At 33.6% G+C, this 14,347-nt stretch overlaps 1 pseudogene; it reads right to left on the reverse strand.

Moving 5' to 3' along the window:
- Positions 1–342: 342 nt before the first annotated feature.
- Positions 343–1,445, reverse strand: LOC131765127 (serpin B6 pseudogene; annotated as a pseudogene).
- Positions 1,446–14,347: the final 12,902 nt, after the last annotated feature.

The raw sequence follows: 14,347 nt of genomic DNA on the forward strand, positions 1-14,347 counted from the left end.
GGTTCCTTAAGTAGGACAATCATAAAAGAAACTACAGAATTACACATTAGAGAAAACCAAATTACTTTATCAAACTACATCAAAATTAAGAACTTCTCTTTAATTAAGAAAACCATTACTATGAAAAGCCAAGAGTGGGGAAGATATCTGCAAAATATATCTGAAATAGATAACCACTATTTCACCAGAATAGTGAATTTATTTATTTATTTTTATGTTTTCTCGATCAGACCCTTTATTTCTGGACTGTCGCCAAGGCCATTTGGGTCGCAGGCACGTCACGGAGTACCAGGGGAAAGAGGGCCATAGGACCCAGCAGGGGTGCCTGCAGCCGCCGCCTCCTCACAGGGAGCTGAGCTGGCCGCAGAACAGAAGCCCGCTGGTCTTGCTGTGCTGGATAAAAATGAGGAAAGGGTGGTCAGCACAGAACCTGGGGGTGATTCTGGCGCAGCGCAGCATCAGGACTCCGCCGGTGGCCGCGGCCGCCTCCGTGCCCTCCTCGTCGACCTCCACAAAGGTCTTGTGCGCGACCCGGGCCAGGCGCAGGTCCCTCTGGGCCGATATCGCGGAGAAATCGGCCCTGGTGTCCTCGAAGGCGTCGGCCACGCCCAGGGTGCAGAGGACGCTCTCCATGTCGTAGCTCTCCCCCAGCTTAAACCTGGGCAGGGACACCTCCACCTCCTCCTCCTCCATCAGGTACGGCCTCATCCACTCGATGAATTTCTCATAAGCAAGTTCCTTTTTCACCATTTTCAAATCGGTGTTTTCATCGGGAAGCATGATGATCATATTGAGCTCCCTGCCGAACCAACGTAAGGAAGCACCAGAATCTTCGTGAATATCTCTCTGATGTAGGTCATTTTAAAGGTGGCTTTCTTGAACATCATTTGCACAGGCTTCTCCACATTCTTGCTGACTTTGAACAGCCTTTCCTTGGTGTGCTGTTTGTTAAACTGATTCTCCCAGTTTCCTTTGAAGTAGATGGCATTCACGAGAACCAGACAAGTCATGGGGTCCACTGAATTTGGAGACAGCAGGTCTGTAATTTTTCCTTCTGTTCTTTGGGCTACCCAGGTGTTTATGTGTTTCCCGGATTCCTCCACAGCGCTGATAAAGTCCAGCTCTTCCATCTCTGCTTGGTAGAATTTGCTGCAGGAATCTTTGAAAGATGGGAGGAAACCATAAGTCTTCTCTCCAAAGATCCTGTTGACAGTTCAGAGCAAGTACTGTGTGCCGGTCCTGTTAACTTTGGTGAGAAGGTTCTGGAAACCCTGGTGGATGTCTCCACCTCCGCCGCTGCTTTTGCTTAGAGAAAATCCCTGGGACATCTGGGCCGCGGTGTTTCCCTTTGGCCACATGATGGCCATGGCCAGGGCAGAGGGGATGCTTATGGGTGAGAAATACACATTTTTCGAGTTGTCTTCACCCAGATGTTCAGAAGACATGAACCAAAGACTTAAACAAGTAATTCATACACACACACACAAAGTTGGCATATGATGAATTTTCATTTTCCTATATTTATATATTTTTTCTAACAAGTGTTTTCTACTATTAAAATCTTATTTGACCTAAAATATAATTATTTCCACTGTGTATAGTATAATTATTTATACTAAAATATAATTATTTTTTCTTGGCTCCTTCTTTTCCCAGTTTAATATTAGGTCTATGCTATCTTCCTCAAGTGAACTGTGGAGATTTCCTCAATCTGTGCTTTAGAATAGAATGTGTAGTATGAAATTTTTGTTAACACTTACTAAATAAAGCCACCTAGGTTTGAATTCTTTTTTAGAAAAATTTGCCTCTTTACTCAGTCTTTATTATGAAACAATTAAGATTTTCTATTTTTTCCTTGCACCAAGTTCAATTTTTTTTTTCACCTGAGCTGTCCCTAAATTTTTCTCACTATTCTTTATCTTCTTTAGTTTATGTAATTAGTAATTCTTTCTCATTTTGGTGTGTTTTGAGTGTGGGAACATACCTTCTCTTCCCTTCCCTCTTTCTGTCCTCAGTCTTGACAGAGATTTGTCAATGCATTAGTCTTTCAAAAGTCCAACTTTAATTTTATTGATCTACTCCTCTTCATTTTATGTTGATGTTTTATTTAATTAAATTGGACTCATTTTATTTCTCTTTGAGTTTTAAAAAAATTATTTTAGGCCAAATTGCCTCATTAATTTTCATCATTTTTTCTTTTAAGAGATATGCATTTAAGGCTTTGCATATCCTTCTTAGCATCGCTTTAGTTCTATCCCGAATGTTTTGAGTGTTATAAATGTTTTCTAATTTCCACTATTTTATATATTATATATATATATATATATATATATATATATATTTCTACCCAAAGGCCATTTAAGTGGAAGACATTAATTTTCAAAAACATGGGGATTTTTATGTTAAATCTTTTCATTTCTAGCTTAGTGTGTTGCAATCAGAATGCAGATAGGGGTCATATATGCTTGAACTCCTTGTACACAATCAATTTTATAAATGTTCTTGTGCTTGGAAAGACTAAATTCTCCAGTTTCTGAGTTCAGTCTTCTCTATATAGATATCAGGTTAAGTTTCAAAATTTGTTAAATCTTCTATGACTCTTATTTAAGGTTAGCCAATTTTTTCTATTAATTACCAAAAAAAGTGTCAAGTAAAATATCTAGTACTCTGTCTTTTGCTTTCTCTGTCTTGAAGGTAAGTTATTATGTGAATGATCTTTTAGACACTTATGTAGTCATGGTTATTGGATTTTTATCATTGGAGTGACTAAAATTTTTGGCTACTAATTATTTGTGCCTTAACTTGTATGTTTTTCTGTTATTAATACCAGCTCCTTTGGTTTGAATTTGCATAGTAATTCCTTTTTATCTTTTACAATCAACTATTTTGATAATTTATGATATAGCTGTTTCTCTTGTAAACAGAAGAGGTTGAATCATATATCTAAAGCATGATGACAATTTTTACCCCTGAGTAATCTAATCGATTTTGGTAACAAAAATTAATGCTATATATGGACCTGTTTTTCACTTTACATCCTATCTGTTTTACATTTTTTTCTTTTCTCTTAGATTTTAGCTTCCATTTGAACTTATTATTTGTTCTTTCTGTTTTCATTCCTCTACTAGTTTGAAAGTTGCACTTTCTGTTTCTACCCTATATTGCGTTTTCTAAACATTAAAAATTGCACACTTGATATGTCAGTCTAAATTTAATCAATTTTAAGTTGTCCCCCACAATGCTAGTATTTTAGAACCCTTTAACTTCATTCTTATACATCAAAAATTACATACAAATATGTTTGCATGTTAATTTTTAATTTAATGACTATTATTGTTTTATGCAATCAACATTTAGTATTTTACATACACACACACACACACACACACACACACACACACACACACCACATTGTACATTATTTTTTTTCTTTCTTGGTACTCAAATCCTCCATCAGCACAACATTTAAATTTTTCTTTAGAGAGTATCTGTGGCATGTGTGTCAATTTTTGTTAGAAAATGTCTTTATATCACTTTCATTTTGAAAGATGCCTTCACTGGTTATAATGATTTAGGCTAACAGTTATTCTCTCTCAGCATATTGACACTGTCATATTTCTGTCTTCTGACATCCATTGTGACAGAAGTCATCTGTCAAGCTGTTACCCCTTTCAATGTATACCTTTAGTTCTGGCATCTTATAAAATCTATATCTCATCTTTGGTTTTCATCATTATCACCACATGCAAATTTCATTTCCTTTATCCTGCTTGTAAATTTTGAGAATCTTCGGATTTCTTAAATCTTTCATAAGTTCTATCACTTGTGTCTCCTCAGTTCTAGATAGTCTCAGAATTATATCTTCAAATATTTTCTTTGATACACTCTTCTTTCTGGAATCAGCAAAAATAATTAATTTAGGTATATAGCCCACAATACTAGTGGAAATGCAAGTCTTCTTCACCACTTCCTATGTAACACTTGTTATTTGATTGTGTTTTTAAAGAAAATTATTAGAATCTATGTAGCTTGAGGAGAGAGAACACTTATTATGTATCCACGTATTTCTTGTAGTCCTGACCATGATAACAAGTTAATATTTGGTGATTTTTTTAACAATTCATTATTTTTCCTAAATAGAATTGACAATAAAAACCAGTATTGAAACTGGCCAATAGCTATGTCAGTGATTTATGTGATGTTGAAACAGGGCTTTGAATAATTTTGATGCTTTTTTCCCTCTAGTTTATTAAGACATTTTGTCATGGTGATAATTATTAAGAAATGTTATTGTCTATAGACATTATAATATAAGAACTGTAAACTGTTTGAAGGTTATGCCCCTGAGCATGGATAAAGTGAGACAGCCACTTGAGATTAATATTTCTCTTTTTAACCTATAGTATGTCTTAGATATTATGGGCATTTCAAGGAAATGAAATTGTAGAACCAGAAGTGAAAGCATTCTTTAAGGTGGGAAAAATTATGGGTTTAAATGTGGTTGATTTAGAGATCTGAGAACACACTGTCCTAGGTGTAGTACTCTACCTGCTCTTTGTTAGATTTTTTTTTTAAGTTTAAAAAATTAGAGACAATTAAGAAACCTTGATTCCATTCCTAATCCTTTCTTGGATTATTTGACATTGAGGAAGCGGTTTAACTGTTCACAACTAGGTGTGCTCATCTCAAAAAAATTAGTTGATTGGAATTATCTTTGTAGCAGAACCCTCAGGGAAACAGATTGTGTACCATGACAAAACCAGTAAGTCACAGGTACTTATTGAAACATTTATTAAGTTGATTAAGAATAAACTTGTAATAATGTGCATATATAAGTAACCAAAGGGGATGTCTGCATTTTCACTCAATTTCCACAGAGGTGCACATAGCCACAGTACCTGGTAACAGTGTTACCTAACCTGGATTTGGGTCTACTGGCCAGACATGCAGCAAAGCCAATCTACTGACACTGGGTTGCAGTGAAGGGAGTGCAACACTTGTTGCAGGGCATCAAGAAAGGAGAACAGGCAGTTAGTGCTCAAAAGACCTGAACTCCCTGATGGCTTCAGGGAAGGGTTTTTAAAGGCAATATTAGGATTGTGGATTGCAGGGTACCTGATCAGCTCGTGGATATTTTTCTGATTGGTTGGTGATGAGGTAACAGGGTGATGTTTTGTAAGTCACCATCATCGACCTTCTGGTCCCAACTGGCCTGGGGTGTTCATGTTTCTGGGTGGCCATTTTCATCTGGTGGGGTTCTGGTTTCTGTAAAATCAACTTAGGAATGTGTGTCAGTCCTTCTTATCTATATCCTTCAGAGAATGGGGAGTTCAGTGATTCTGCTATGTGGCTGATTTATAGTCTAAATTGTTACCAGTTTCCTGGCCCAAAAGGTATCCTTTGTTTCTGCATTTTTACATTTCCTAAACATTAACTCTCAAGCCAGTCTTCTGAGACTCAGGAGAGGCCTGGGAGAATAAAGAAAAAGTCATTTTCTTCAAAAGATAGGGACACGGGGTCTTGCAAGACATGGGGTCTTGCAGCTCACATGAAGTGAGTTTGTCCATGTAGGAGCAGCAAAAGCAGACACACAATTTGCTTTCTTATAGCCTGATCTACCTAGAATTGTGTGACACACCAGGAGGATGGTTTAACCTGGGTTCAACCTTCCAATGGAGGATTCTCAAGTAACAAAGCATGTACTTGTTTCTCTATCTTCAACAAACTTAAATACACACATGTGCACACATGCATGTACACAGAAAAGATATATAAAAATCATATTCATCTTAATTTGGTAGTTAAATTGTAGTGGAAATTCTGTATTGCGGACATCCCTGTTATGTGAATAACTGGAGAGTAATCCAGGAAATTATGTCATCTATTGGGTACTTCCAGTGAATAAACGCATCTTCTTCCACATATTCAATCTAGAAACAGAGGGAGCTATTGTTGACCTAAAACAAACAGGCTGCCAGATATTTCTCCAGCAAAGATGAGTTTATTGCAGATGACTAGAGAATTGCAAATTCGGGGTCTGCAACCACGGCAAGCCTTGGACAAGTTCCTGCAGGACAAGGGAAGGAAAATTATTTTATAGAGGGGAAAAGGACATTGAGAGGGCTGTGGTAAACAAAAACTCCATGTTTTTTCATTGACTGAGTACTCACTAGGAAAGAAGAGGCGTATACCTCTTCTTGGCCTCTGCTATCATTGCAGGTCCTGAGAGCTTCCCCTTCTGGTCTCCCAGCTCTATTTAATTTCTATTTTTTAATTTCTTATGCTGTGTAAGCTCTCTAATGTCACTGATACCTTAGTTGGAAATCAGGAATATGCTACTTTTTCCTTTCTGGGGAGATACAAATAAGTGGCAGGCGTTCATGATCAACTCAGCAATTTATGTTTTTGTTTCACTTCATTTTTAATTAAGTGAATGATTTTACTGAGGTGAAAACTACTTACATTGTATTTTGTAATCCTGATAACATTGTGAAGGATCTCCCTCAAGGTATGTTTTTTTGTTTGTTTTTTTGTTTTTTTTCAATACCTTTACAGACAAAATGTGAGAGATAAAAATGAAAGAGGAACAAAGCATATATCTACACATGGGGTTAACAGTTTAGGATTTTGTGATTCAGACTGACTTCTACATGTTCATATTTCTCAATGCTGTCTATTCCACCTTTTCCTTTTTTCTCCTCCTTCTTCTCTCCTGATCCCTTCTCCCCTTTTTCTTCCCTCTCTTCCTCCCCTCACCCTCTCCCTTAGTCTCTATTTCCTCCCCTTCCTCTTCATCTCTCTCCATCTCCTCATCCTCCTTTTTTGTCTGTCTGTTTCTGTCTCTCCCTAATAGCTTGTCATGAGATAAAAATCAAAGGCAAAACTGAGTGTAGCAGAATTCTTTAGTGATGGCACATTCTGCCTGACTACAAGAATTACTGGGGAATTTCTTCTTGATCATGGTTTATGAAATTGTTTAGCTGAAAAATACTGTAAGATACACATTATACATCACAACCTAGAATACACATATAAACTCTGGAAAACAGAGTCTTCTTAGCAATGCTATATGTGGTACACACATGTTCTACTATATTTTAATTTAAATTATTTTTTATAATGCTTATGTCTACACAGTTCTTGTTATATAACTAATTTGTTATATAAGTTACAGTTTAAAAGTTAGTCATGAAGGGACATTCATGGTTTTAATGATAGAAGGACTTTAGTTCAGAGACCAGTGTCCTAAACTAGAATTGAGGATAAAGGTACAGATTATAGGATGAATATGAGGTAATCCTTGAATTACATTTTTTTAATATCAATTTATAATGAGGCTTATTTTCTTGTCATTTGTCTCTTGTTTATAAATGTCAACCAGAGCTAAAAATAAAATTCAAAATAGAAGGTTTTGGTTAATTAGGTTCTAGCTAATCATATTGTAACCTTTTAAGCTATAGAGATTTTGTTCTATTAAATTAGGAACTAATTAAGTGGAAAATTACATATAAAATACATAATAATTCATTTACTTATTTAAATATTCATCTATATCTTATACTATGAAAAAGTTTTAAAGACAACTTCAAGCACTACTGTTTTCCTGTAGAAGCCTTTATATTGTTTTAGAAAAAAAAAAACAAAGGCATAAAAATCGGGTAATAGATTGGTTCCTTAGGTTACGGGATTTTGGAAGTGGCAGGCTAATCAGGGAATATCCTTTGCCAAGTTAAAAACTGTTTACTGTGATAGGTAAACTCCCTTAGGTTTATTTAATCATAATGATATGCTCACTCCAATATTTTTTTCTGATATTCTGTGTCCATAATGTGAATCTTCAAATTCTATTTAACAACACACCTTTTGATTTAATTCAGATTAATTAATTTTACAATACAAATGATGTTTTCTTGTTGATAAAAAAAGAGTAGGACATATTTTTGTAGTAAACCCCTTCCTCAAAGTTATTCAAATTCCAATGACCCACGGCAATATTTTAATATTTTAACATGTACTTTACATTTATTATGTTGTGCTCACACCCTTTCATTTGTGATTTCTGTACAATAATTTACTATATGAATTAATTATATGCTGTAACATTTCTCTATATGAGTATTTACAAGTACGTTAAAATAAATTTTTGTTCAACAAGTATGGTATTTGCAAAGATGTATTGAAATAATCAATATTTCAGTTTTCTTAACCTTTCTGTATGTATTGGTTAGAAAGAGGTGTTGTAACAATAGTTCTCTGCCTTGGCTGCATGTTAGAATCAATGGCAGAGGTTTAAAAATGTCAACTCCTATGTTGTTTACTAGAATAATGAATTGGAAGCTCTGGGGGTGAGACACAGATCACAGCGTTTTTAAGCGCCTTAGGTTATTTCAAATGTTTAGCTAAGGTGGAAAAGCACTGCAAATAAAGAGCAATAGTTGAGATTAATAGACTGGATAAATCTTGTTGAAGCATTACTGTTACTCTTCCCCAAATTTACTCTTCTTTGTGAGATTCAGAGGAATGAAATGCAAACCATATTGCAAATATAATTTTTCTTTTGATAAAATTCAAGCATAGTAATCAAATTTTCAGCTATTCATCATGCAAAATTATTGTTAATGACCTATGTGATATGTCATGTTTTTGAAGAGCTTCAAATATTGAGTGTTTTGCTGTTACCAAAGTTCTTTTCTTTTTTTCTTTCTAAATTTTTCTTGGAGTATATTTGATTTACAACGTTGTCTTGTATAGCAAAGAGAATCAGTTATATATATACATATATCCACTCTTTTTTTATATTTTTTTCCCATATAGGCTGTTAACAAAATATTGAGTAGAGTTCCCTGTGCTATATGGTAGTTTCTTATTAGTTATCTATTTTATGCATAGTAGTGTGTATATGTCAATCCCAATCTCCCAATTTATTCCTCGCCGCACTTATGCACTGGTAACCATAAGTTTGTTTTCAACATCTGTGACTCTACTTCTGTTTTGTAAATAAGTTCATTTGTACCCTTTTTTTAGATTCCAAATATAAATGATATCATATGATATTTGTCTTTTGGTATCTGACTTACTTCACTCCGTATGACAATCTCTATGTACATCCATGTGCTGCAAATGGAATTATTTTGCTCTTTTTTATGGTTAATATTCCATTGTATATATGTACCACATCTTCTTTATCCATTCATCTGTCATTAGACATTTAGGTTGTTTCCATGCCATCGCTATTGTAAATAGTGCTGCAATGAACATTGGGGTGCATATATATTTTCGAATTATGGTTTTCTCTGGGTGTATGCCTAGGTGTGGGATTGTGAGTCATATGGTAGTTCTATTTTTAGTTTTTTAAGGAACTTCCATACTGTTCTCCATAGTGGCTGTACCAGTTTACATTCCCACCAGCAGTGTAGAAGGGTTGCCTTTTCTCACTCTTTCCTGTAACTTTAAAAAAATAGGTATCAAATTTATGTTAAGGTTTGCCTCATTCTAGCATAACCTAATCATCTAAGAACATATCACTTAAAGATATGCTAAATAAAAACTAACATTTTACATTTAATATTATTTTCAAAATGTGTACTCTATGCTAACTAAATGTAAAAACATTTGGGGAATATGGAACTGTATGATTGTAGGAAATTATTTATATAATATTTATATATAAATATATTATATATTACAATATTATATGTTACAATAATGTTCTATACAATATATGTACACATATACACATAAATTATACATACATTTAACCATAGGTATATCAATGTACATATTTTTGTTGCCAAGTAGTATATCAGTGATTAAAAAAAAACTTTCAGGTATAGAAATATATTAAATTAGTATAATATTTGTGGAATAAGTGGAATAAAAATATATAAGAACCAGGGACTTCCATGGTGGCACAGTGGTTAAGAATCCACCTGCCAATGCAGGGGACATAGGTTCAACCCCTTGTCCAGGAAGATCCCACATGCCGTGGAGCAACTAAGCCTGTGGGCCACAACTACTGAGCCTGTACTGTAGAGCCCAAAAGCCACAACTACTAAGCCCATGCACCACAACTATTGAAGCTCGCATGCTCTAGGGCCTGCGTACCCCAACTACTGAGCTCACATGCTGCAACTACTGAAGCCTGTGCACCTAGAGCCCATGCTCTGCAACAGGAGAAGCCTGCGCACCACAATGAAGAGCAACCCCCACTATCCGCAAATAGAAAGCTTATACACAGCAATTAAGACCCAATGCATCCAAAAAATAAAAATAAATAAAAAGTTTAAAAAATAAAAAATATATAAGTACCAGAAGGAAAAATGCACTACATAAAAAATTTCTACCCCTTTATAAATTTTAATAGAGAAAATTTTATTTTATTTATTTTTTTATTTTTTTATTTTATTTTATTTTTTTTTTTTGCGGTATGCGGGCCTCTCACTGTTGTGGCCTCTCCCGTTGCGGAGCACAGGCTCCGGACGCGCAGGCCCAGCGGCCATGGCTCACGGGCTTAGTTGCTCCGCGGCATGTGGGATCTTCCCGGACCGGGGCACGAACCCGTGTCTCCTGCATCGGCAGGCGGACTCTCAACCACTGCGCCACCAGGGAAGCCCGATAGAGAAAATTTTAAATCTCTATGGAATTCAGATTCATTTAGTTGTGTTTAATACAGTGACTTCACCATTTTCTTGTAAAATATTTACATTTGTAATGTCAGAAATTAAATTATTGTAACTAAAATTTGATGAAGTAATTTATATATGAATTTTATCACAGGAAGGATATAGTTATTCAAAATTGTTGTTTTAAACAAACAATAGTTTGTTAAGACTATTGTTCCCCTTCCCATTTTTTAGTTTCCTTTAATTATAATTTTTAGCACTCTCTTAAATAAACTTTGGAATAATATTTTTCCCCCAATCAATATAATTAAAATTTTTATCAGAATTATAGTAATTTTAAACAATTGAAAATACTAGATATAGTTTTGTTGTTCATGCTTTTTTCATAGTAAGAGATTAATTTACATTTATTAGTATTTTTGATTTACATTTGTGTAATCTCTTAATCTAATAGCTGTATGTTTTTTAGTGTTTATTTCTATGTAGTTTGTTTTTAACTTTTATTGTGTTCGAGATTTCTTTTCTTGGTCTTCTCAATTTATTTACTGGCATATAGAATAGCTATTGTATTTTATACATTCATTTTAAACATTTGCCAACATGTATATATCTTTTATGATCATAGCATTGTTTGTTGATTGTGTTAGTTTTTCTAATCTAAGGTAACATACATTTTAGGAAAAAAAATAATAAATAAATTCATCTTTTAAAAATTATTTATTTTATCTTTTAATCTTATAGCTCTGGCTAGAGATTCTAAGCTATTATTAAATGATTATTGCAGTTTTTTTCTTGCTACTGATAAAAATTTCTCTATTTTCCTTTTATATTTTACTATTTTAAAATTGAGAATAAATGTAGACTTCTATCAGAATCACTGTGAGCATTAATGTACTCGTATCTTTCCTCAACATGTTTGTGTTTTAAATTATAGTAATATATTTCCTAATAGTAAACCAGGTCTTCATTTTTAGTATCCTGCTTGTTCTGAGTGAATAGTTACCCTGTCACACTGCTTTACTAATACTTTGCTTAAAATTGTGGACTCTAAATTGAAACTGCAGTTGTTCTGAATATATTGTGCATTGTGGTCTCTGATTTTGGTTCATCTAATAAAATAAGTTGTGAAACCAATTTAAATGATTTGGAATTATTCTCTGCAATATTTGAGATAAATTATTTGTAAAAGCATAAGTATATAGATCCTCTTTAGGGGTCAAATAGTTTAATAGATTTTCGGATTCTCTTTACTTCGCACATCTTACTTTTATTAATCTTTTCAAAGAAAGTGTTTTTGGACATATTTGTATTTTCCATCTTATCTAATTTATTTTTCCTTCAAATTTAATAATTTCTACCTTTAGACTTTTGATATTTTTATGGCATAACTTATTTACCTATATTTGGTTGATTTTTATATTTGTTTTATATATTTTTCTTAATTAGGAAAACATATGTTGTGATTTCCCTATAACTCAAGAGTTGGATGAATTCTCTCATCTTTTATCTTTAATTTTTAAATTAATACAGAAATGGAAATAATAATGGGATGCATTTTATCATGAAATAAGCAATTCTGGAAATTTGAGTATCTCTTCCTTTCATTAATAAAAGATGTGATTTTACTCTAGGAAGACCCACACCCTTGGGGTGTGCAACTGATATTATTAATCATCTTTCTTTTTGTCCCATGTATTTCTGTAATACTGACTTGATATTTCATATTAGTCCTTCAGCATTCTTATTTACACTCCTACTTTTTTCTTTTCTTAATGTCCAAATAAGGGGATGATGATGATACTAATTGAAGGTTAAATTTTATTGTCCTATTGAAATTCTTTTGAGTTTCCAGAGAAAGTTTAGAGAAAATATTTAATATCTGCGTTCTCATTTTCAATTCATAACAACTCTACTGAGTGTTATATTAATTTTCTCATTCTGTTCTCATAATACTATGGAAGGAGAGCTATTTTTATCCCCATTTTCCAAAAGAGGAATTAGGCTTATAAGGGACAAGAAAAAAATTAGAGTTTGAATCCACAAGTACCTAACTTTAAAAGTATTAATATGTAACATCTCACAGTAGACATTTTTTTAAACATCTTTATTGGAGTATAATTGCTTTATAATGGTGTGTTAGTTTTTGCTTTATAACAAAGTGAATCAGCTACACATATACATATATCCCCATATCTCTTCCCGCTTGCATCTCCCTCCCTCCCACCCTCCCTATTCCACCCCTCTAGACATTTAAATAGAGGCAAATGCAACAAAAGAAGAAACTTCTGAATAATTAGTAGAATGTCATGCTTTAACCAAGGTATAAAAGTAAAGTAGGGAAATTATGAAGGCAAATAACCAGAGACTAAACAATGTATCTAAAATAATGAACACATCAATTTTAAGTAGGGCCTAATACAATTATGACTGAAGATTAAGCAAGATAGTTTGTCAATGACCCACAGTAGTTCAATATAGAGTTTTATGAGATAGGCTTCGAGAAAGTCTTTTCTCTCTGGAAATGCTGATTCCAAAACAAAAAATGTTAACTAATCTAAAAAGAGTAGAGCTGCAGATATGTGACACAACCACAAGATTGACTTGATTTGGTGCCAAAGCAAAGTTGCCAACATTTAGTAAGCTGAAGCACATATTCCAGGATATATGAAAATCCTAGCAATGATGTCTGAATCCTCTGGCTTTGAAATGTTTACTTCAGAGCTATCTTGTTATCTGGAAGAAAGAAAAACAGCTATAAACCGATTCAACATAATTTATTGACAGCAAAGCTTATTTATGCTTCTATTTTGATAAATGGATGAAATAGCAACTTGCAGCACATAAGCCTTTTGAAACTCATTCCATGCTTAAAAATAAGGGAAATACATGTGGTAACACACATTTGGAAATTTAGCAAACCTCAGACTTTTATTGTGAGATATTTGATGAACTCAAACACAGCTGTGTACACTTTCACCAATTGCATATGGCATTTTCGCTCAAAAACAGCAAATACCTCTTCAAACTATCAGCCTACTTATGATGACACCATCCTGATTAAAAAATAGTTTTGTTCCTCCAGAGAATACTTATAAAGGAGAAAGGCTTGTTTTCAGCCCATGCACAGGCTGAAATTCACTGAGAAAAAGTCTGTTTCTAGAATAATTTAATATCCTGATGATGTCCTAAGTGTTATTAAAAACAAACAAGTTTGATTTAAATAAGATATGAATGACCATTGAGCAAACGAATGGAAAGTCTACTAGCATGATTTGTATGGCAGGTTAAAATGAAAATAATAGAGTATTTCAAAGATTTCCACCTTATAATTTGATACCATGTACTTTATCATTGGTTGAAATAAATTTATTTTAAAGATTTTTTTGCATGGTGTGGGTAAAAACCACCTGAAAATAGGGGGAAAAATAAAATATTGGACTTGAAGTAGTCTTTGTCAGAAAATAAAACGTTGTTTATATATACTTCCCTCAAAAGGTAGCAAAAATGTCAGCATAATAAAGCAGCAAAAAAATAAGATACTAAAAGCAAAAGCAGAAGCAAGCAACATTGTAGTATATAGATTCATATATGAAATTCATATAATTTATTCCCATATATACATCTGTAGAGCTCTTATATTTATCATTAACTTCATGTCTGTTAGTTTCCTCTCAGCTAAATAACAGAATGACAGTCTTTATGAGAGTTCAGATCAATTATCAAAA

The sequence above is a fragment of the Kogia breviceps genome, chromosome 11 (genome assembly GCF_026419965.1).
Source record: "Kogia breviceps isolate mKogBre1 chromosome 11, mKogBre1 haplotype 1, whole genome shotgun sequence".
Classification (NCBI taxonomy): Eukaryota; Metazoa; Chordata; class Mammalia; order Artiodactyla; family Physeteridae; genus Kogia; species Kogia breviceps.